The sequence below is a fragment of the Narcine bancroftii genome, chromosome 6, assembly GCF_036971445.1.
Source record: "Narcine bancroftii isolate sNarBan1 chromosome 6, sNarBan1.hap1, whole genome shotgun sequence".
Classification (NCBI taxonomy): Eukaryota; Metazoa; Chordata; class Chondrichthyes; order Torpediniformes; family Narcinidae; genus Narcine; species Narcine bancroftii.
Genome location: NC_091474.1, coordinates 236,698,058 through 236,719,657, shown reverse-complemented (window position 1 = coordinate 236,719,657; position 21,600 = coordinate 236,698,058). Strand labels below are relative to the sequence as shown.

At 45.6% G+C, this 21,600-nt stretch overlaps 1 long non-coding RNA gene across 4 annotated transcripts in view; it reads right to left on the bottom strand.

Annotated features, from left to right (window-relative positions):
• The window catches only part of LOC138735559 (uncharacterized), a 97,006-nt gene extending 75,672 nt beyond the window's left edge, over positions 1 to 21,334 (bottom strand). Inside the window, exons 1-3 of one of the 4 annotated variants that reach the window (XR_011339768.1) lie at positions 21,043 to 21,334; positions 18,861 to 19,056; positions 2,605 to 2,702 (exon numbers count right to left, since the gene is read on the bottom strand). This is a non-coding gene — a long non-coding RNA (uncharacterized lncRNA). Of the gene's footprint in view, positions 1 to 2,604; positions 2,703 to 18,860; positions 19,057 to 20,294; positions 20,425 to 20,522; positions 20,646 to 21,042 lie in introns of those variants that run through there. The other 3 variants (XR_011339769.1, XR_011339770.1, XR_011339771.1) reach the window with 3 other exon arrangements.
• Between the last annotated feature and the right edge of the window lie 266 nt (positions 21,335 to 21,600).

The window sequence follows — 21,600 nt, the reverse complement described above, 5'->3', positions numbered from 1 at the left end:
CTACTGTACCAGATCCCTCTGTTCTACTGCATCAGGCCCCTCTGTTATACTGTACCAGATCCCTCTTTTCTACTGCACCAGGTCCATCTGTTCTACTGTAACAGAGCCCTCTTTTCTACTGTACCAGGTCCATCGTTTCTACTGTAACAGAGCCCTCTTTTCTACTGTACCAGGTCCATTTGTTCTACTGTAACAGAGCCCTCTTTTCTACTGTACCAGGTCCATCGTTTCTACTGTAACAGAGCCCTCTTTTCTACTGTACCAGGTCCATTTGTTCTACTGTAACAGAGCCCTCTTTTCTACTGTACCAGGTCCATTTGTTCTACTGTAACAGAGCCCTCTTTTCTACTGTACCAGGTCCATCGTTTCTACTGTACCAGATCCCTCTTTTCTACTGCACCAGGTCCATCTGTTCTACTGTAACAGAGCCCTCTTTTCTACTGTACCAGGTCCATTTGTTCTACTGTAACAGAGCCCTCTTTTCTACTGTACCAGGTCCATTTGTTCTACTGTAACAGAGCCCTCTTTTCTACTGTACCAGGTCCATCGTTTCTACTGTACCAGATCCCTCTGTTCTACTGCATCAGGCCCCTCTGTTATACTGTACCAGATCCCTCTTTTCTACTGCACCAGGTCCATCTGTTCTACTGTAACAGAGCCCTCTTTTCTACTGTACCAGGTCCATTTGTTCTACTGTAACAGAGCCCTCTTTTCTACTGTACCAGGTCCATCGTTTCTACTGTAACAGAGCCCTCTTTTCTACTGTACCAGGTCCATTTGTTCTACTGTAACAGAGCCCTCTTTTCTACTGTACCAGGTCCATCGTTTCTACTGTACCAGATCCCTCTGTTCTACTGCATCAGGCCCCTCTGTTATACTGTACCAGATCCCTCTTTTCTACTGCACCAGGTCCATCTGTTCTACTGTAACAGAGCCCTCTTTTCTACTGTACCAGGTCCATCGTTTCTACTGTAACAGAGCCCTCTTTTCTACTGTACCAGGTCCATTTGTTCTACTGTAACAGAGCCCTCTTTTCTACTGTACCAGGTCCATCGTTTCTACTGTAACAGAGCCCTCTTTTCTACTGTACCAGGTCCATCGTTTCTACTGTAACAGAGCCCTCTTTTCTACTGTACCAGGTCCATTTGTTCTACTGTAACAGAGCCCTCTTTTCTACTGTACCAGGTCCATCGTTTCTACTGTAACAGAGCCCTCTTTTCTACTGTACCAGGTCCATTTGTTCTACTGTAACAGAGCCCTCTTTTCTACTGTACCAGATCCCTCTGCTCTACTGCACCAGGTCCCTCTGTTTTACTGCACTAGATCTATCTGTTGTTCTACTGTTCTGCCAATATTTGGCATTCCCTCCTGCACGAAGCATTTAACGCTCTTGAGTTTATCCACAGCCAAAATAGCTTGGTTTTTGGATACAAAGGAAAATGGAGATGAAGTTTTGAGGTTGACATTCATCCATAACCTCACTGGCAGGGGTAGCAACGTCACTGATGTTGAAAGGCTTACACGTGCTTCCATTTTTACATCCTTTTTAAATACACATGACAATGAGTTTTTGTCATGTACGTTGTAGAACCAAAATTCTTACTTGCTGCAACATAATAGGCACTTTGTTAAAAAAAAAACTATGGTGGCACAGTTAGCTTAGTGGGTAGCACAACACCATTACAGTTACAGCGACCCGGGTTCAAATCCAACGCTCTCTTTAACGTGTTTGTACATTCTCCCCGTGATGGCGTGGGTTTCTACCGGGTGCTCTGGTTTCCTCCCACACTCCAAAGACGCACAGGATTAGTAGGTTAATTAGTCATGTGTGATGCACATGCACCGGAAGGGCCTGTTACCGTGCAGCACACATTTAAATTTAAATTTACAAACAAAAAGATCTCCAATAGTATATTTAAGTGAATAAAAAAGGACGATAAATACAAAGAATAGATGGATAATAAATATTGACATTTATACTAGTGCAAACAAAGTGATTTATCAGTCAGCACGTGAGAAGCAAAAGTCCACAAACACTCAGGTGATAACCACTAGGTTTTTAATGTTAGTAGTTTTAGCTGAGAGCTAATCCGTGTCAGTGCTGTGCAATTGTTCATCAAAAGGAGATGTAAGGCTCTCCTTCTGTCCAATAGCCTGCAGGTCACCTTTGAGCAAGTTGTAGTATCTGTTTTGCCTCCCAATCAGGGTCATGTGAAGCCACAGATGGTGGATGGTTTTTACAGGCAGATTCTACAAATTGGAATCTGTGGTTGTACAACTAAAAATGCTGGGCAGATGAACCAGCTGATCATTGGGCCAGGGTTACCCGTCCAGTATGGACACGACAACTGAAGACAGCTACGGGAAACCACTTCAGTATTTTTCCATTGTATAATCATGAACTCTACGTCGAACTATGGTCTCAGCTCAAAGATGGAGCCTTCACCGAAGGAGAACAGGGGAGACAACAACTACAATTTGGAGGGTCAGAGATCAAGACGGTTGAAAAGACATGATTGCTTACATCGAACAGCAAGGCATCTGAATGAATGAATTCATGAATTAATGAATGAGACATTGGAGGGAACTGCTGTGAAGACTCACTGGTTCTCAGCCTTCTTTTTTCCATTCTCGTACCACCATAAGTAATCCCTTACTCAGCACAGAGGACCTCTGGCCTCCATTGAAGGCAGGTTGCATTCCTGTGTTTAAAGGAGAATCGTAAATATTTTTCTTTCCTGCGCATTAGCTGCACACAATACTCTATAAAGGAGAATTTCATGGTCATTTTAAGGATACTGCCTAGTGTTTATTGCTGTATTTCAAGCGAGGTGTTCAGGCAGTGGACTGTGAGCACAGTGTCGCGGAGTGCACATTTGAACAATGCCTTGCCAGCAATATCTGGGTCACTGTAAAATGTCAGCCCAGAGGGTTGATCCATTTATAAGTGAATGGAACCGTCGGGGCTCATTCAGGCAGTTTGTGTAATTGGGCAGGCTTCACGCAACCGAAGGACAATGGTCTCTCCGCGGGAGGGGCCTGCTGCTGGCTGGTCAACAGCCTGAGGTACAGCTCCACGCTCGCCTGGCAATCACCTCGGTTGCCTACAGGCCGGCTCTCTGCCCTTCCGCTTCCTTCAAGCAGTTGCCGTAAACACAAATGGTTGGAGTTGCCCGGCTCAACACGGATCATTCACCACAATCCCGGAATTCAGCAGATGACCCGTTTCCAGAAAAAAAAGAGTATTTAGGTTTTTTTTCTATACATCTTCCTGCACTTGCATTTAAATTCACCCTCCCTTTATTGAACCTTTGTGCCAGTGCAACACAGAAGGAGGCCATTTGACCTGTCGTAAACGTACTAGGTAAAAGTGGAGAGGTTAAAAGATATACAACATGAAAAGAGGCTATTCAGCCCATTAATTTTTTTTAAATTTACAGCACAGTAGAAGCTAATTCCGGCCATTTACAAGATCACAAGATAAAGGAACAGAAGCAGACCACTAGGCCGATTGGGTCTGTGCCATGACTATGTACTAAGCTAAACTAAACTCACCCCTAGTTAGAGTTACCAGCTTTTTCCCCATATCTCTTGATACCCTTACTAATGAGATACTTAACCATTTCCTGATTAAATTCTCCCAGTGATCCGGCCTCCACTGCTTTGTGCTGCAGTGAGTTCCACAGATCCTCGACCCTCTGACTAAAGAAGTTCTTCCTCCTCTCTGCTCTAATTGGACAACTTTTAAGACTATGACCCCCTTGTCCTCGATTCACCTATCAAGGGAAACATCTTATCCACATTCACTCTGTCAAAACCTTTCAATATTTGAAATGTCTCTATGAGACCCCCTCACTCTCCCATACTCCAACAAATACAACCCAAGAGCTGCCAAACACTCCTCATACGTTAGCCCTTGCATTCCAAGAATCATCCTAGTAAATCTCCTCTGCACCCTCTCCAACAACATCACATCTTTTCTAAGACAAGGGGCCCAAAACTGTACACAATTCTCTAGATGGGGTCTCACCAGTGCCCCATAGAGCCTCATTAACACCTCTCTAATCTTATACACTATAACTCTCGAAATGAACACAAGCTTAGCATTCACCTACTTCACTACCAATCCCACCTTGGCGTTAACTTTTAAATTACTCTGCACGAGGACGCCCAGGTCTCTTTGCACTTCCAAGGACTGAATTTTCTCCCCATCCAAATAGTTCTCTGTCTGTTTATTTCCATTGCCAAAATGTAGAACTGAACACTTCTCAACATTGTACTTTATCGGCCATATTTTTGCCCAGTTTCCCAATCTGTCTATATCCCTCGCAATTTTACGTTTTCTTCAACAGTTCCTGCTCCACCACCTATCTTGGTGTCATCTGAAAATTTGGCCACAAAACTATTCATTCTACAATCCAAATCGTTAATATAAATTGTAAATAGCAGCGGCCCCAAGACCGACCCCTGTGGAACACCACTTGTTACAGGCAGCCATTCTAAATGGGATCCCTGAATTTAAACCTTTTGCTTTCTGCCTATCAACCAATTTTCTATCAGTCTAATAGTGTCCCTGTAATTCTATGAGCCTTCATTTTATTTATCAGCTTAAAATGTGGCACCATATCTAAAGCCTTTTGAAAATCTAAATATACAACATCCACAGCCTCCCCTTTGTCTATCCTACCTGAGATTTCATCAAAAAACTTTAATAGGTTAGTCAGGCATGATCTACCCTTTATAAAACCATGCTGTCTAGGACAAATCCTGTCATGCATTTCCAGGTATTTCATAACTTCATCCTTGAGGATTGACTCTAATATCTTTCCAACCACTGACATCAGACTTGTAGGTCTATAGTTCCCTTTTTTCTGTTTCCCACCTTTCTTGTGCAGTGGAACCACATTCGCAACCTTCCAATCCCCTAGAACCACGCCAGAGACTATTGATTTCTGGAAGATTGTCACCAACGGATCTACAATTTCCATAGCCACCTCTTTCAAACCCCACAGGGTACCTCATCTGTACCGGGAGATTTATCTGTCTTTAATCCATTCAATTTACCTAGCACAATTTCTCTAGTAATCTTAACTGTATCCAACTCTACTCCCTGAATCTTGTCTCTTAGGGATATTACCAGCATCTTCCACTGTGAATATAGACATAAAATATTGATTTAATTCTTCTGCAATATCTCTGTAACCCATTATAATTTCCCCTGCATCATTTTCTATCAGTCCTATGTCAACACTGTGTCTCTCTTTTATTCTTTATATATTTTTTAAAACTCTTGTATCTTTTTCTATATTGTTTGCCAATCTCCTTCCATAACTCATCTTTTCTTTCCTTATGACTTTATTTCTTTCTGTGAATTTCTAAAGGAATCCCAATCCTCTAATTCCCCACTAGTTTTAGCTTCCTTGTATGCCCTCCCCTTTGCTTTTAACTTGGCCTTAACTTTTTTTGTTAGCCACATTGGTACCATCTTTCCTTTGACTACTTTCCTTTTTCTAGGAATATATCTATCCTGCATGGCTTTTATTATTTGCAAAAATATCTTCCAATCCTGCTCTGTTCCTCCGATTAGTTTGCTTTCCCAGTCGACCTGAGTCAGTTCTTTCCTGGTACCACCATAGTTTCCTTTATTCCACTGAAAAATTGATACATCCGATAACCTTTTCTCCTTTTCAAATTTGAAATTGAAGTTGACCATGTCACTACTTCCTAGAGGTTCTAAGACCTTTAACTCCCTAACGACCTCAGGTTCATTGCACATGACCAGATGACCCAATCCAGAACTGCAGATAACCTGGTGGGCTTCTCAACAAGCTGTTCAAAAAATCCATCTCTGAAACCAAACAAACTCACATTCCTGTTGAATCCATGTACCCCCCCCCCCCACCCATTACACCCAAATTAACTTACAACCCCATACATTTTGGAGGGTGGAAGGAAAAGGAGAAAACCCAGAACAGAAAAACATGGGGAGAACATGCAAACTACTTACAGACAGCATCGGATTTGACCCCAGGTCACTGTCACTGTAATAGCTTTGTGCTAATCACTCCACTAACCGTGCCTGTTATAACTGCCAGCTGACCATGGAAACCCCATTAATACACCAGCCTTATTTTATTCTTGCCACCCTCCCATCAGCTGCCCCAGATTCTTCCTCTCACTTAGGCACAAGGCGGAACTTTCAGTGAGTTGACACCCACCCGTATGGGTCTGGGCTGTGGGAGGAATCACAGAGTCACTGGGAGAACATGCAAACTCCACATAGTTGGAACTCAATTCAGAGCAGAACTCAGGTCTCCGGAGCTGTAAGGCAATGTTTCCACTGACTTCAATTTAATTTTAATGATGCAGCCCTGGAGAAGGCCTTTCCAGCCCATGAAACACATGCTGTCCAATTACATCCAATTAAACTCCCAATCCTGCACATTTTGGAAGAAACTGCAGTGTCTAGAGAAAACCCACACAAGCCACGGAGAGATTGTACAAACTCCTTACAGACTTCCTCACCGGATTCTAACCTGGGACACTGGTGCTTTGATAGTATAGCACTAAACCACTACATTCACCCTCTCACCTGGGTCTGGAACTCTTCAAGTGGACTTGCAGGACCTTTTTTAATTGCTGAGATAGACTCTGCCTCCACTACCCCTTCAGCAATGACTTACACACATTCATGGTGTATCTTAGGCTAAGGGGTGGCATGAAAGGAGCTTATAAGATTTTAAATTTTCTTTTAATTTAGACATACAGCACGGTAACAGGCCATTTCAGCCCACGAGTCTGTGCCGCCCAATTTACACCCAATGAATCTACACCCCAGTATGTTTTGAACGGTGGGAGGAAAGCGGAACTCCCAGTGAAAACCCACTCAGACTCGGGGAGAACGTAGAGAAAATGCAGGATTCGAACCCTGGACCTGATTGCTGGTGACGTGAAGGCATTGCACTAAACGCTAAGCCAACCGTGCCACCTGAGACACGTTGGTGGAATGGACAGGTGGGATCTTTTGCCCAGTGTAAAAGTGTCACACACAAAAAGACACACATTTAAGGTGGGGTGGGGGGAAGGATGGTTCAGGGAGATACATAGGGAGGCTTTTTTTTAACACCGAGGGAGGCAGGGGGCTGGAACAGGTGGCCAGGGGTAGGTGGTCAGGATACAACAGTAGTGTTTAATCATCTTCAAGATGGACCCAGGTACATGAAGGGGATGGAGGGATGTCCTTCAGGTGCAAGCAGTTTAGACATCATGCTCGGCACAGATATTTTGGGCCAAAGGGGCCTTTTCCTGTCTGTATTGTTGTATGTTCAATGTAATGACACTCCTTACTTAACTTTTTGTGAACTATTTTTATTTATTTTGTAAGGTGGCTTATAGGAATGTTTGAACTGTGATCCTGCCGCAAAACAAAGCATTTCATGAACTGTTCATGACTAATCCTGATTCTAATTCCAAGTGTTTTAAGCTCGATGCATAGTCAGCCATTTTTTCCCATGCTAGAGCGCCACAGTTGGCATAGTGGTTAGCACAGCGCTATTACAGCACCAGCGACCGGGCTTCGAATCCCACGTGGTCCGTAAGGAGTTTGTACGATCTCCCCATGTCTGAGTGGGTTTCCTGTGGGAGTTCCAGTTTCCTCCCACTATCCAAAGCAGACAGGGGGCTGTAGGTTAATTGAGATATTTGCCAGAATTCGTGGGCCGGAAGGGCCTGTAACCGTGCTGTAGGTCTAAATTTTAAAATTGAAAACTAGAAGGCAATGATTTAAGGTGAGGTAGGTGAGATTTAAAGGGGACCTGATGGGGCACCTTTATCACACCGAGGGTGGTGTGTATATAGAATGAGCTTCCAGGGGAAGTAGTAGATGTGGGGACAATTGTAATATTTGAAAGACATTTGCAGATATGTCGATACGAAAGGTTTCGAAGGATGTGAACTAGACTAATGCTTCTCAACCTTTTTCTTTCCACTCACATACCCCTTTAAGCAATCCCTATGCCATCATTGCTCTGTGATTAGTAAGGGGCTGCTTAAGGTAGGATGTGAGTGGGAAGGGAAGGTTGAGAACCACTACTCTAGATCCAATTGTTACTGAAATATTTTGCTTGAGATAAATGGTCATTAGCCCATTTCCTTTGGAGTTCTGAAACCCTGCACATAACGAGTCAATGAGGTACAATCAAAATGATAGTTTTTAAACTTTTTCTTTCCACCCACCTACCACCTTAAGCAATCCCTTACTAATCACAGAGCACCGATGCAATAGGGATTACTTAAAGTGGTAGGTGAGTGGAAAGAAAAGGTTGAGAACCCCTGGATGAGACACAGCAACTGGGGACTAACTTGGGGACAGTCTTGGTCAGCATTACGTTATTATTTCAAAATAGATATTATTCACAATTAAAAAAAATTCAGGGAAAGATCTTTTCACATTGATGGAATCATATTCATGGATACACGAAGGAAAAACCACTGGAAAGTTTTAACATTTTTCATGTCATATTCATTTTTACATTTTATTACTGCACATTGTAACATTAACCATTTTTAACACCTTTGCCATTAATGTACCAACCCACCCTACCCCCTCCCAGCAGGTTTCCTACCCTTCTGTTCCTCAAGGGACTTCTCCTCAGTTTCAGTCTCTGAGTGCCCGGTAAGGGAAGTTGTCTAGACTGTGGTCCTTCCCCTGTGTGCCCTCGTGTTAGCTGCGCCAAGCCTCAGTGCATCCCTCAGCACGTGCTCCTGCAGCCTGGAATGCGCCAGTTGGCAGTGTTCCCTCACCGACATCTCACTGTGCTGAAAGACCAACAGGTTTCAGGCAGACAGATCGAGTTGATGATCGCCCAGCAGCTCGGGATGTCTGCCTATGTGTGCGTCGCCAGGTACACCCCGTAAATCTGAGTCCTCTGACACGATGCTGTCGGGATAAACTGTGACAAGGGTCCTTGCGTGTTTCTCCACACACTCTTGGCAAAAGAAGTGGGTAATTGTCTCCAGTCCACCACAGTAACCTCGGGAGCATCATGCATTATGGGTGTAATTTCTGTCATACAGGAAGGATCTGACTGGAAGGGCTCCTCTGACTGCCAGCCAGGCCAAGTCCTGGTGCTTATTTGTGAGCTCTGGTGATTAGACATCCCATCATTTTAAATTTAAAATTTTCTTTAAATTTTAAAATGGATTCACACAGCATGGTAACAGGCCATTTCGGCCTATGAGTCCATGCCACCCAATTTATACCCCATTAACCTCTACCCCTGGTATGTTTCAAATGATGGGAGGAAACCGGAGCCCCTGAGGAAAACCCACGCAGACACGGGAAGGACGTACAAACTCCTTAAAGACAGTGGAGGGTTCGAACCCCAGTTCTTATCATTGTGTTAACCGCTATGTCAACCATTTTGCCCAGAACTGAACAGCTGCTCAGGGGACCAGCCCACAAAATCCATTGAGTCCTTGTCTCTCAGTCTCAAGGATGTGCCGCGCTGACCACTGCCTCATGGCATTGTTTGCCCGGAAAAAACCTTTCCGCAAAGACAAGAACCAACTATGAGCATAATTCTCTTTCTCTTAACACACGAGTTAAGCAGAAAGGATAAAACTCTTTGTCTCTGCGATTCTATGTGCTGGTAAGTTAGCCCCTGTAAAGTCAAGATGGCTGAGGGAGGATCAGGCATGAATAATGGGCACTTGGGAATGAATAAGTTGCAAAGAAATATGTGGGAGTATGGGATCAACGGGACCTGACATATACTCAACAGGCCATCCTTTGCCATCGGGTGATATTAGCTCCACCAATGACTTGGATGCGAATCTGTGGCTCTCTCCTGTATCTAAATTACCTACTGATTTCTTTGACCGAAAAAGCAATTGCCCTCAGCTGGAGGTCAGAGGTGCCACAGAGCCAGACATTTCCTACAAGTCCAGTTTTCACAGAAATAACTTCAGATTCTCTTGCAAGGCACAGCAGGGGGAGAGGTGGGGGAGGGAAGAAGGGGGAGGGTTGGCATTTGGCCAAGAGCAGAACCATGGGCTGCGGCTATGATGCTGCAGATGTCAGATTGCCCTCTCTAATTCCCTTTATGCCTTGCTGCCTTCCATAGATCATAAAGACATAGATTGTCTTCGGTGAACGCAAGCTCCCTTATCACAGCTCAGCATTCCCCAGCAGGATAGATCTGATGCCCTAACTCTGGAAATAGCCTTCGTCAGAATGCATCTATTCAATGAATTAATAAAAATGCTTATTTAGGGCCTGATTGCCTCCTGTTTGTCCCCATTCCAGTTCTTCCAAATCTCCCTGCACCACCTTCAAACGCTGAGTCCATGCAGGCAAATGGAGGAATTCCATCCCCCGGCAGTTTTTTCTCCCACACATTCCCATGGATTGCGCCACACACGGTGTCCAATTGACCTCAGCTCAGGCCATGCTCCCTGCCATCAACTTTGGCTAGACCAGTGGTTCTCAACCTTTCTCTTTCCACTCACATTTCTTCTTTGGCTTGGCTTCGCGGACGAAGGTTTATGGAGGGGTAATGTCCACGTCAGCTGCAGGCTCGTTTGTGGCTGACAAGTCCGATGCGGGACAGGCAGACACGGTTGCAGCGGTTGCAAGGGAAAATTGGTTGATTGGGGTTGGGTGTTGGGTTTTTCCTCCTTTGTCTTTTGTCAGTGAGGTGGGCTCTGCAGTCTTCTTCCAAGGAGGTTGCTGCCTGCCGAACTGTGAGGCGCCAAGATGCACGGTTTAAGGCGATATCAGCCCACTGGCGGTGGTCAATGTGGCAGGCACCAAGAGATTTCTTTAGGCAGTCCTTGTACCTCTTCTTTGGTGCACCACTGTCTCGGTGGCTAGTGGAGAGCTCGCCATATGACATGATCTTAGGAAGGTGATGGTCCTCCATTCTGGAGACGTGACCTACCCAGCGCAGTTGGATCTTCAGCAGCGTGGATTCGATGCTGTCGGCCTCTGCCATCTCGAGTACTTCCCTATGCTATTGGTGCTCTGTGATTAGTAAGGGATTACTTAAGGTGGTATGTGAGTGGAAAGAGAAAGGTTGAGAACCACTGGCTCTAGACCCCCCCCCCTCCTCAGTGTTGGGACACCTGCCAGCCTATCAAAGGACCCATCCCACCCTGTCACACATTCTTTTCTCCTTTTCTGCCAGGCAAATGATAGAGACTTCAAAGCACAAACCTCCAGATTCAAGAACAGATTCTGCAATTATCAGAATCTTATGTGAACCTCTCCTGGGTAAAACGATGATGCTCTTGCACTGTTTTAACTGTAATTTTCTCCATACAGGTACTCTCCGACTTGCAACCTACATGACTTTCATCCTTCTGCACATACGACTGATTTTTTTTAAAAAAAATATGAGAAAAAATATAAAATGTTGTATTTGACAATCTATAACAGGGATGGAGAGCAGCGTGATTCCCCTGTAGTTTGAGCAGTCTGATGTCTCACCTGTGTTTTTGTACAGGGTGATGATGATGGCATCACGAAGGTCCTGAGGCAGTTTTCCTTGGTCCCAACAAAGCTTGAAAAACTCATGCAGTTTGGCATGCAGAGTTTTGCCGCCAGCCTTCCAGACCTCTGGGGGGGATTCCATCCATACTTGCTGCTTTGCCACTTTTCAGTTGTTCAATTGCCTTATATGTCTCTTCCCGGGTGAGGACCTCATCCAGCTCTAGACTCAAGAGCTGTTGAGGGAGCTGGGGCAGTGCAGATTCTTGGACTGAGTGGTTGGCACTGAAAAGAGATTGGAAGTGTTCTGACCATCGATTGAGGATGGAGATCTTGTCGCTCAGGAGGACTTTGCCGTCTGAGCTGCGCAGCGGGCTTTGAACTTGGGGTGAGGGGCCGTACACAGCCTTTAGCATCTCATAGAAACCCCTGAAGTCGCCAATGCGGCACTAAGCTGGGTTTGTTTGGCGAGGCTAGTCCACCACTCATTTTGGATCTCCCGGAGTTGGCGCTGAAGATGGCTGCATGCGAGACGGAAGGCTCGTTTTTTTCTCTGGCCAGGAAGGCTTTGCAAGGTGAGTCTGGTGGGCAGATCGCTTCTTTGCCAACAGCTGCTGGATTTCCTGGTTGTTTTCGACAAACCAGTCAACCAGTCCTTGTTTATCCTGGAGGAGAAGCCCAGTACCTCTTCAGTAGATTGCGGTAAGGCCATTTTCAGCTGATCCCAGAGGGTTTCAGGAGTCGTGTCCGTGAGGCAGTTTGCATCCTCGAGCTTTGCTTGGAGGTTTGCCTGGAAGTTTCCTTTCACTTTCTCTGACTGCAAGTTTCCAACATTGAACCTCTTTCTGGGGGCTCCACTCTTCCTGAACTTTGGCTTGAAGTGAAGGTTGAGCTTGCAGTGAACAAGCCGGTGGTCAGTGTGGCATTCCGCGCTGGGCATGACCCTGGTGTGGAGCACATCTCGTTTGTCTCTTCCTCGAACCAGAAGGTAGTCCAGGAGATGCCAGTGTTTGGATCGGGGATGCGTCCAGGTAGTCTTCAGGCTGTCTCTCTGCTGGTAAATGGTGTTAGTAATGACAAACCGCTGTTCTGTGCAGAGCTCCAACAGGAGGCGCCCGTTGTTATTGCACTTGCCGACACCATGCTTGCCAAGGATTCCTGGCCAGGTTTCTGAGTCTTTGCCGACGCGAGCGTTGAAGTCACCAAGGATGACAACCTTGTCAGCTGCTCTCCATTGCAGGCAAAATCTTCGCTAGGATTCTCCTTAATAGACTAATACCTAATGTCACCGAAAATGTCCTCCCAGAATCACAGTGCGGCTTTCGCGCAAACAGAGGAACTACTGACATGGTCTTTGCCCTCAGACAGCTCCAAGAAAAGTGCAGAGAACAAAACAAAGGACTCTACATCACCTTTGTTGACCTCACCAAAGCCTTCGACACCGTGAGCAGGAAAGGGCTTTGGCAAATACTAGAGTGCATCGGATGTCCCCCAAAGTTCCTCAACATGATTATCCAACTGCACGAAAACCAACAAGGTCGGGTCAGATACAGCAATGAGCTCTCTGAACCCTTCTCCATTAACAATGGCGTGAAGCAAGGCTGTGTTCTCGCACCAACCCTCTTTTCAATCTTCTTCAGCATGATGCTGAACCAAGCCATGAAAGACCCCAACAATGAAGACGCTGTTTACATCCGGTACCGCATGGATGGCAGTCTCTTCAATCTGAGGCGCCTGCAAGCTCACACCAAGACACAAGAGAAACTTGTCCGTGAACTACTCTTTGCAGACGATGCCGCTTTAGTAGCCCATTCAGAGCCAGCTCTCAAGCGCATGACGTCCTGTTTTGCGGAAACTGCCAAAATGTTTGGCCTGGAAGTCAGCCTGAAGAAAACTGAGGTCCTCCATCAGCCAGCTCCCCACTACGACTACCAGCCCCCCCCCCCCCCCACATCTCCATCAGGCACACAGAACTCAAACAGGTCAACCAGTTTACCTACCTCAGTGGCACCATTTCATCTGATGCAGGGATCGACAACGAGATAGACAACAGACTCACCAAAGCAAATAGCGCCTTTGGAAGACTACACAAAAGAGTCTGGAAAAACAACCACCTGAAGAAACCCACAAAGATCAGCGTGTACAGAGCCGTTGTCATACCCACGCTCCTGTTCAGCTCCGAATCATGGGTCCTCTACTGGTATCATCTAAGGCTCCTAGAACGCTTCCATCAGCGCTGTCTCCGCTCCATCCTCGGCATTCGTTGGAGCGCTTTCATCCCTAACGTCGAAGTACTCGAGCTGGCAGAGTCCGCAAGCTTCGAAACCACGCTGCTGAAGACCAAAATGTACTGGTGGGTCACGTCTCCAGAATGGAGGACCATCTCCTTCCCAAGATTGTGTTCTATGGCGAGCTCTCCATTGGCCACCAAGACAGAGGTGCACCAAGAAGAGCAACATGGACTGTTTAAAGAAATCTCTTGGTGCCTGTCACATTGACCACCGCCAGTGGGCTGACATCACCTCCAACCGTGCATCTTGGCGCCTCAGTTCGGCGGGCAGCAACCTCCTTTGAAGAAGACTGCAGAGCCTACCTCACTGTCAAAAGACAAAGGAGGAAAAACCCAACACCCTACCCCAACCAACCAAATTTCCCTTGCAACCGCTGCAACCGTGCCTGCCTGTCCCACATCGGACTTGTCAGTCACCAACGAGCCTGCAGCAGACGTGGACATTTACCCCCTCCATAAATCTTCATCCGCGAAGCCAAGCCAAAGAAAAAGAAAGATAACAGGGATACAGTGCACGAAAGAGCCAAAAGGTGCGTACTCACTTTGTTATTGACATCCCGAGGTCTATAGGCTGGGCACGGCCATCTTGATTCCTGTGCACATGCGCAAGTCTTTGGTTAGCGCATGCATGGTGGGTTCGCATATTGGAGTTCGGTTGGTGCATTCATTGTGGGTTCGCATATTGGAGTTCAGTTGGTGCATGCATGGTGGGTTCGTGTATTGGAATTTGTTTGGCGCATGCATGAGAATTAAGCACCCTACACCCTTAACTCTCAATATTGTCAAGGTGCTTAACTCTCACGCATGTGCCAACTGAACTCCAGTAAGCAAAACCACCCTGTGCATGTGCCAGCCGAAGACTTGCGCATGTGCACAGGAATCAAGATGGCTGCCCCCAGCCTATGGACCCCAGGACAGCAACTAACAAAGAAAGCATGCACATTTTGGCTCTTACATGCCCTGTATCCCTGTTATAGATTGTCAAATAAAAGATTTGATAAAAAAAAGTTTGCTTTAAGACTTTGGTACTCCACACACGTGGGCAAATTCCAGACTTGCATCCATTTCTAGGTACGACCAATCCTTCATTCCAAATTATGGTCATAATTCGGGGATTACCTGTACATCTTACTTTGTCTTCGCTACAATATACCCTGCACTCTTTGACGTCTGGTAACACTATACCCTGCATTTTTTTTAACTATTGCATTACTTGCTGTTCTGAAATATGTGTTGACTTGCATGAATAACATGCAATACACGGCAGGAAAAAAATCAATTCAATTCCAATCTCTGAGTCTGTGGTCAAAAGGGACATAATTGAAGCACTTGGTGGAAACCCAGTTCACAAGGAGAATTTTTAAACTCCCCTCCAACCGTACCAGAGGTCAGCATCTAACCCCGGGTTGCCGGAGTTTTGAGTAGTGGTTCTTGCAGTTTTTTTACCCGATCAGGGATAGTATCATGGCTGTAAAAAGGGAGGACACTGTGGAGGAAATGGCTACTGAGTCCACATGGGTGCAATAAGTAGGGAGTAATCACTGTTCTGGGAGTAGTCTATATGCCCCCAAAACCCTTCGGGACACCAACAGATAAGTAGGAAGGTTTTGCAACAGTGCAGATATTAGAAAGTTGTTGTTATGGGTTCTTCAGCTTCCCAAATATTGACGAGCACCTCTTGACTGCAAGAGGGACAGATGGGGCAGAATTTGTCTGGTTGTGTCCAAGAAGGTTTTCTGACACAGTCAGTGGACCAGCTGCCTAGAGGAGAGGTCATACTGGATCTAATTCTGGGTAATGAACCTGGTCAGTTGACAGACCTCTCAGTGGGGGAGCATTGCGGTGATGGTGACCACAACTCCCTGAGTTTTAGCATAGTTATGGATAAATATTGAAGCAGTCAAAGTGGGAAAGTGTTTAATTGAGGAAGGGCTAATTATAATGGGATGAGGCAAGAACTAGGGAGAGTAAATTGGGAACAGATGTTCATGTGAGAAAGCACAGAAGTAATGGAGAGGATGTTCAGGGAACCTGTTAGGGTTCTGGATAGGTGTGTCCCACTAAGACAGGGAAAAGATGGTAGGAAACGGGAACTGTGTTTGAAAAACAAGTGAGGCAGCTAATTAAGGGGAAGAACGAAGCAGACTTTAGGAAGAAAAGAAAGAAAACAGGAAGGTCTCATGAGAATTTATATGGTAGATAGGGAGGAACTTAAGAAAGGACTTAGGAGAACTCGAAGCGGACATGAGAAGGATTAAGGGGGAATCACAAGGTATTCCATGCATGCATGAAGAAAAGAAGGATGATGAGAAGGAGGAAAAAGGAGACAACATGTGCCTGGAGGTGGAGGAGATTTGAGAGGTCCGAAATGAATACTTTGCATCAGTATTCACCAGAGAAAAGGACCTTGGACAAGGATGGAGTCAAAATAGAACAAGTTTGTGTGCTGGGCCATATTGAGATTAGGAAAGAGGAAATGCTGGATCTAAAAAACATTAAGATTGATAAGCCCCTGGGGCCAGATGAGGTATACCCCAGCTTTCTGTGGGAAGGGAGGAAAGAGAGACCTGGGGCATTGGCAATGATCTTTGTGTCCTCCTTGGCCACAGGGGAGGTGCTGGTAGATTGAAGAATAGCCAATGTGCTAACCTTGTTCAAAAAAGGTACTAGGGAGAATCATGGGCATTATAGACCAGTGAGTGTTAGGTCAGTGGTGTGTAAACTATTAGAGAGGATGCTTAAGGATAAGATCTATGAGGATTTGGAGAAGCACAGTCTACTCTGGGATAGTCAGCATGGCTTCATGAATGGAAGATTGTGCCTCATGAACCTAAATGAGTCTTTTAAAGAGGTAACAAATGAAATTGATGAAGCTAGGGTGGTTTATATGGATTTTAGCAAGGTGTTTGACAAGGTCCCCCATGAGAGAATATTTCAGAAAGTCATAAAGCAGGGGATCCATGGGACATTAGCTGTGTGGATTCAGAATTGGTTTGCAGGTAGGATGATGAGTGGGATGGAAAGTATTCTGCCTGGAGATCAGTGACTAGTGGAGTACAACAAGGATCTATTCAGGGACCCCTGTTCTTTGTGAATTTTATATATAACCTGGGAGAAGTGGAAGGATGGGTCAGTACATTTGCAGAAGATATAAAGGTTGGAGGAGTTGTAAATAGCGTTGAAGGTTGTCGTAGTTTACAAAAGGATATTGACCGGATGCAGATTTGTACAGAAAAGTGACATATGGAGTTTAATCCAGATAAGTGTGAGGTGGTACATTTTGGAAGGTCAAACCTAAGGGCTGTGTACAGGGTTAATGGTTGGATACTTAACAGTGTGTTAGAACAGAGGGACCTTGGAATCCAAATCCATACATCTCTCAAGGTTACCACACAGGTTGATAGGAGAGTTAAGAAGGCCCCATGGGATGTTAGACTTCATTCATCCATTCAAGACTCGAGTGATCATGTTGCAACTCAACAACCCCTGGTGAGACCATACTTGGAGTATTGTGTCCATTTCTGGTCACCTCATCACAGGAAGGATGTGAACGCTATGGAGAGGGGGCAGAGGAGATTGACCAGGATGTTGTCTGGATTGGAAAATAAGTCTTATGAGGTGAGATTAGTAGAGCTAGGACTTTTCTCTTTAGAGCGTAAAAGAATGAGAGATGACTTAATAGAGATCTACAAAATTATGAGAGGCATAGATAAGCCAGCAGCTTGGGTTCCTACTTGATATTCAGTAGGAATATACAGGTTGACACAACATCAAGGACCGAATGGCCTACACTGTGCTGTAATGTTCTATGTTCTATGAGTGACTCAGTAGTAACTCAGTAACTTTGATGCTCCAGAAATATTACTGAGTCACTTCTTTCCTATTCCAAGACCAGCCAGTGTCTAGGTGGGTGAAAGGCAGTGGTGTGCGAGAAGAACACAAACCTCACAGCTGGACGTTCACCTGGTCTCCAGCCTGAACCCTCCAGTGATTCTGCATCTGTCTCCCCTCTCCTGACCACTACCCAGGAACAAGGTGCAGTTCTCCCAGGTGCTAGTGGGGCTGGGAGGTGAGGGAGAACGAGGTTAACTTTATTGGGATCTCACTTGGCCTGGAAGCATTACTCCCCTCAGTGGTTCCCCAGCTGGCTGTGGGCACAGCCATCAGTAGGCAGGCCTGACGCAGCCACTCCTTGTCCCTCATCCACCGGGGTCTGCCTGAGTGCAGCATTGTTTGCTGACTCGTTCAAATGGTAGGTTATGACCAATGCTGGGTTGCTTATGTTCCTTTCCCATTTAAGTATATTCTCCCTTCCTGTGTTCACTTTATCAATCCCTCCTCCTTCGTAACCAAGACCCAATACCCACCCCTCCCCCATCCTGATCCTGCCACCATCTGCCCAGCATCCCTCCCTTGCCTGGTTCCACCTCCTACCTACGTAACCGGCTCTACCTTCCATCTCCCCATCTATCTCTAGGACCCATTAAATTTATTTCTACTTATCACTCCCCACCCCCCAAAATCTGTCAGATCAAGTTTATTGTCAGCGTTCTCCAATCCTTGGTGCAAAGCACGCAGACACACAACCAGACTTACCTCACAAAGACAAATCATCCATATACAGGGAAAGTATTCGTATATATGAATAAATACATAAATAAATATTGTTTTGTGAATGGGATGGCTGGTGTGAACAGTTCCCTTGGTCATTCAGCATTCTCACTGCCAGTGGGAAGAAGTCTGTAACCCCTCTGTAGACAGCCGCTGCAATCGGCTGTTCTTGCCCCATTAGAATTGCGATTGGACCCCGACACTTGGGCCCGCTCATTACGCAGGCGTGAGACCAGAAGTGACGCGTGCCAATTGAATCTAGTGCTGGCCGGGAGCAGGAGCTCTTCCAGACTCTCCCGCGCTATATGGCGGTTTGTATTCCTTTAATAAAGTTCTTGGTTGTTTTTAAACTACTGGTTTCAAGCCTCTTCATTGCAAAGCACAATTGCAAACACCCTCCCTCTCGGCCCTGACCCAGGGTCTCACCCTGAAACATGGACCATCCCTTTGCCTCCACAGATGCCAATTTACCTGCCGAGTCTTTCCAGAGATTTGTTTTCTTTTTCATTCCAGATTCCAGTATCTGCACTCTCTGGTGCTTGTGTGTGAGGAGGCTGTGAAAGGCAAGGCCAGCATTGATGGTCTGTCTCTATTTACTCCTGACTAGGTAGTGATGGGCCACCTTCATGAACCGCTGCAGTCCTTCTGCCGATGCTCCAAGCTCATGCTGTTTGGTGAGGGTGAATGCAAGTTAAAGGAACATCTAGAATTAAATCCAGTCTTGATGTGAAAGTTATAACAAAGCAAACAAAAACTACAAGAGAACAAATTCATCAAATTAATCCGGAGAATAAAATGGAATTGTTGATAGAAAATACATTCTATTGAGTGATGAACAAAATCAAACCAACCAATTCTAAATAAGTACATTGAAGTTTATGAGTGATTAAGTAAGATAAGATGAATTCCCATGATTACAATTTTAAATCAACACCAAGGCTATTGAATTGAAATAGTAGGAAGCCGTGGTCGATTCAGCATGGTCCGCACAGAGCCACAGTAGTTAGTGCTCCTGCTTTATAGCTCCGAGTGGTGAGTTCGATCCTGCCCTTGGTACACTGTGAGGAATTTTCCAATTCCTTCTCTTGCCTCCTTGGTTTCCCACAGGTGCTCTGGTTTGGTAAAGATAGGAGCAGAAACAGGCCACTGAGCCCATCGAGTCTGTCCCACTAGTTAATCATGAGCTGATCCATTTTCCCACTCAGCCCCATCTGGGAATATCTATTTATCTACCCTTTTATATTGATGATCTTATTCTGAGTCAGAGCACATCATGGTAATTTATACTGTTGAAGTTGGTGTATCTTTACATACTTGGGTGGCTGTGGCAAGAAAGAATTTTGGTGTATCTGTACATTGTACTTATGGGGAGCCTGATGTCCCACCAGCTCAGGGAAAGTGCTTCCTACTATTGAAAATCACTTCATGTTTTAGGCAGAGTAGGCTCTGATCGTGATTAAACACAGAGCACTGTTTACTTTCTATGGGCAAAAGATGACACTCAGACACTGGAGTCTCATTATCAATGGGAGCAAGGTGTGCCAACATCGCCTCTCTTTTTTCGGGGCAGTGACTGCTGCGTGTCCACTGTCCGGCTTGCCAGGCAGGAGCTCACTGCAAATGGTCTCTCCTACATTACTGCGTGCCTAGTAACACCTTCTTGTTGGAGTGTCGTCCCCCCCCCCCCCCCCCACCACGTTTTCAACAAGTTTTCTACGTCCAAGTGTCCGACGGTATAACCAGACGGGTGGGCCGGGCTCATTAGCCTTGGTTGGCAGCCAGCCTAAGAGAAGGACAACTCTGATTTCAAACCCGGGCATAAGGGGCTCGTTAGCCTTGTCAGGCCACCCATCTAGGAGAAGAACACTCCGACGTAACACCTACGACCCTAACACTAGCTGTTACCATCTGTAGAGCGCGTCGAAAGAATCAATGGCTTGTTGATGCAAACCAAGGCTTTTATTAACTAGAAGACTGGAACGTATCACAAGTAGGTCGACCAGTCCAGAATGACCTGGTCTGGCTAGGAGCAACTCTTTACGACCTGCCAGTAGGCGTAGCTACGCTCTCAGCCAATCACAGTCATCCTACCCTACCACATACACATTGGTGATAGAATCTGTACTAGCACACCATCCAAGCTTGATGGGCCATGGCAGATATACCCCGGGTGTAAAGGACAGGTCCAGTACTGCGAACACTGCACTCCCCCGAAAATAATCCATTGCGCAGGCCCGAAAGCCATGCCCATGTCTATGATCCTTTCTAAATCTTTGTCCGTGAAGCCAAGCCACGAAGATGATAGCATATCATTAACATAATATAATTTCATTATCACATCACCACATGACATCACTATATACAAATTATCATATCATATCCTAGCATCACAATATTGCATCATACACATTATTACCATAGCATATCATTACCATAATATTAGCATATCATATCAGAAAGGTTGGGGAAAGATCAGAGAATGGGACTGTAACTGGTTTCCTTCTGATACGGTTATAGTTACTGGGTCATACAGTATGAAACCAGGGGGAACATGCAGACACGGAGAGAACGTGCAAACTCCTTACGGACAGCACCCGGATTCAAATCCCGGTCACTGCAGCTGTTATGGCATTGCACTAACCACTTCACTAACCGTGCTGATTTACTGTGACGTTAACCGTGCCACCCTTAATCCACAAGCCCACACATCTCTCGAGAATGAGTCAGAGCAGCCGGGCGGTCACCAGCATTGGAAGTTGGGATTGTGCCTGGGTCTCTGAGCAGTGAAACAGCAAGTGTGCCAGGCAGTACGACTGAGGCACCAATGCTGTATCAGTGGGTTAATAGTCCACAGTCAACTACTCCACATTGTAGGTCAGCGGCAAAGTGAAAATCAAAGTGGAGGGTCGTCATGTGAGAGAGAAAAGTTGCAGGGCTGCTGAGAAGCGAGGGGAAGGGTATGAGACTGTTAAGTTTGCTGCAATTGGATAAGGATAGGCTGTATTGTTGAAGTCAAAGTCAAAGACTGGCAAAACCCCTGCTTTGATTGTGCCAAGTTGGCTATTCAAAGCCTATTCAAATTTGGCTATTCAAATGATGCTTTCTACAATCATAAATAAGAGAGTTATTTTTCTCCCTGAGTTGTAGAATCCGAAGCAAGTGAGCACAGAGTTAAGGTGACTAGGTAAAGACTTAAAAGAGACACAAAGGG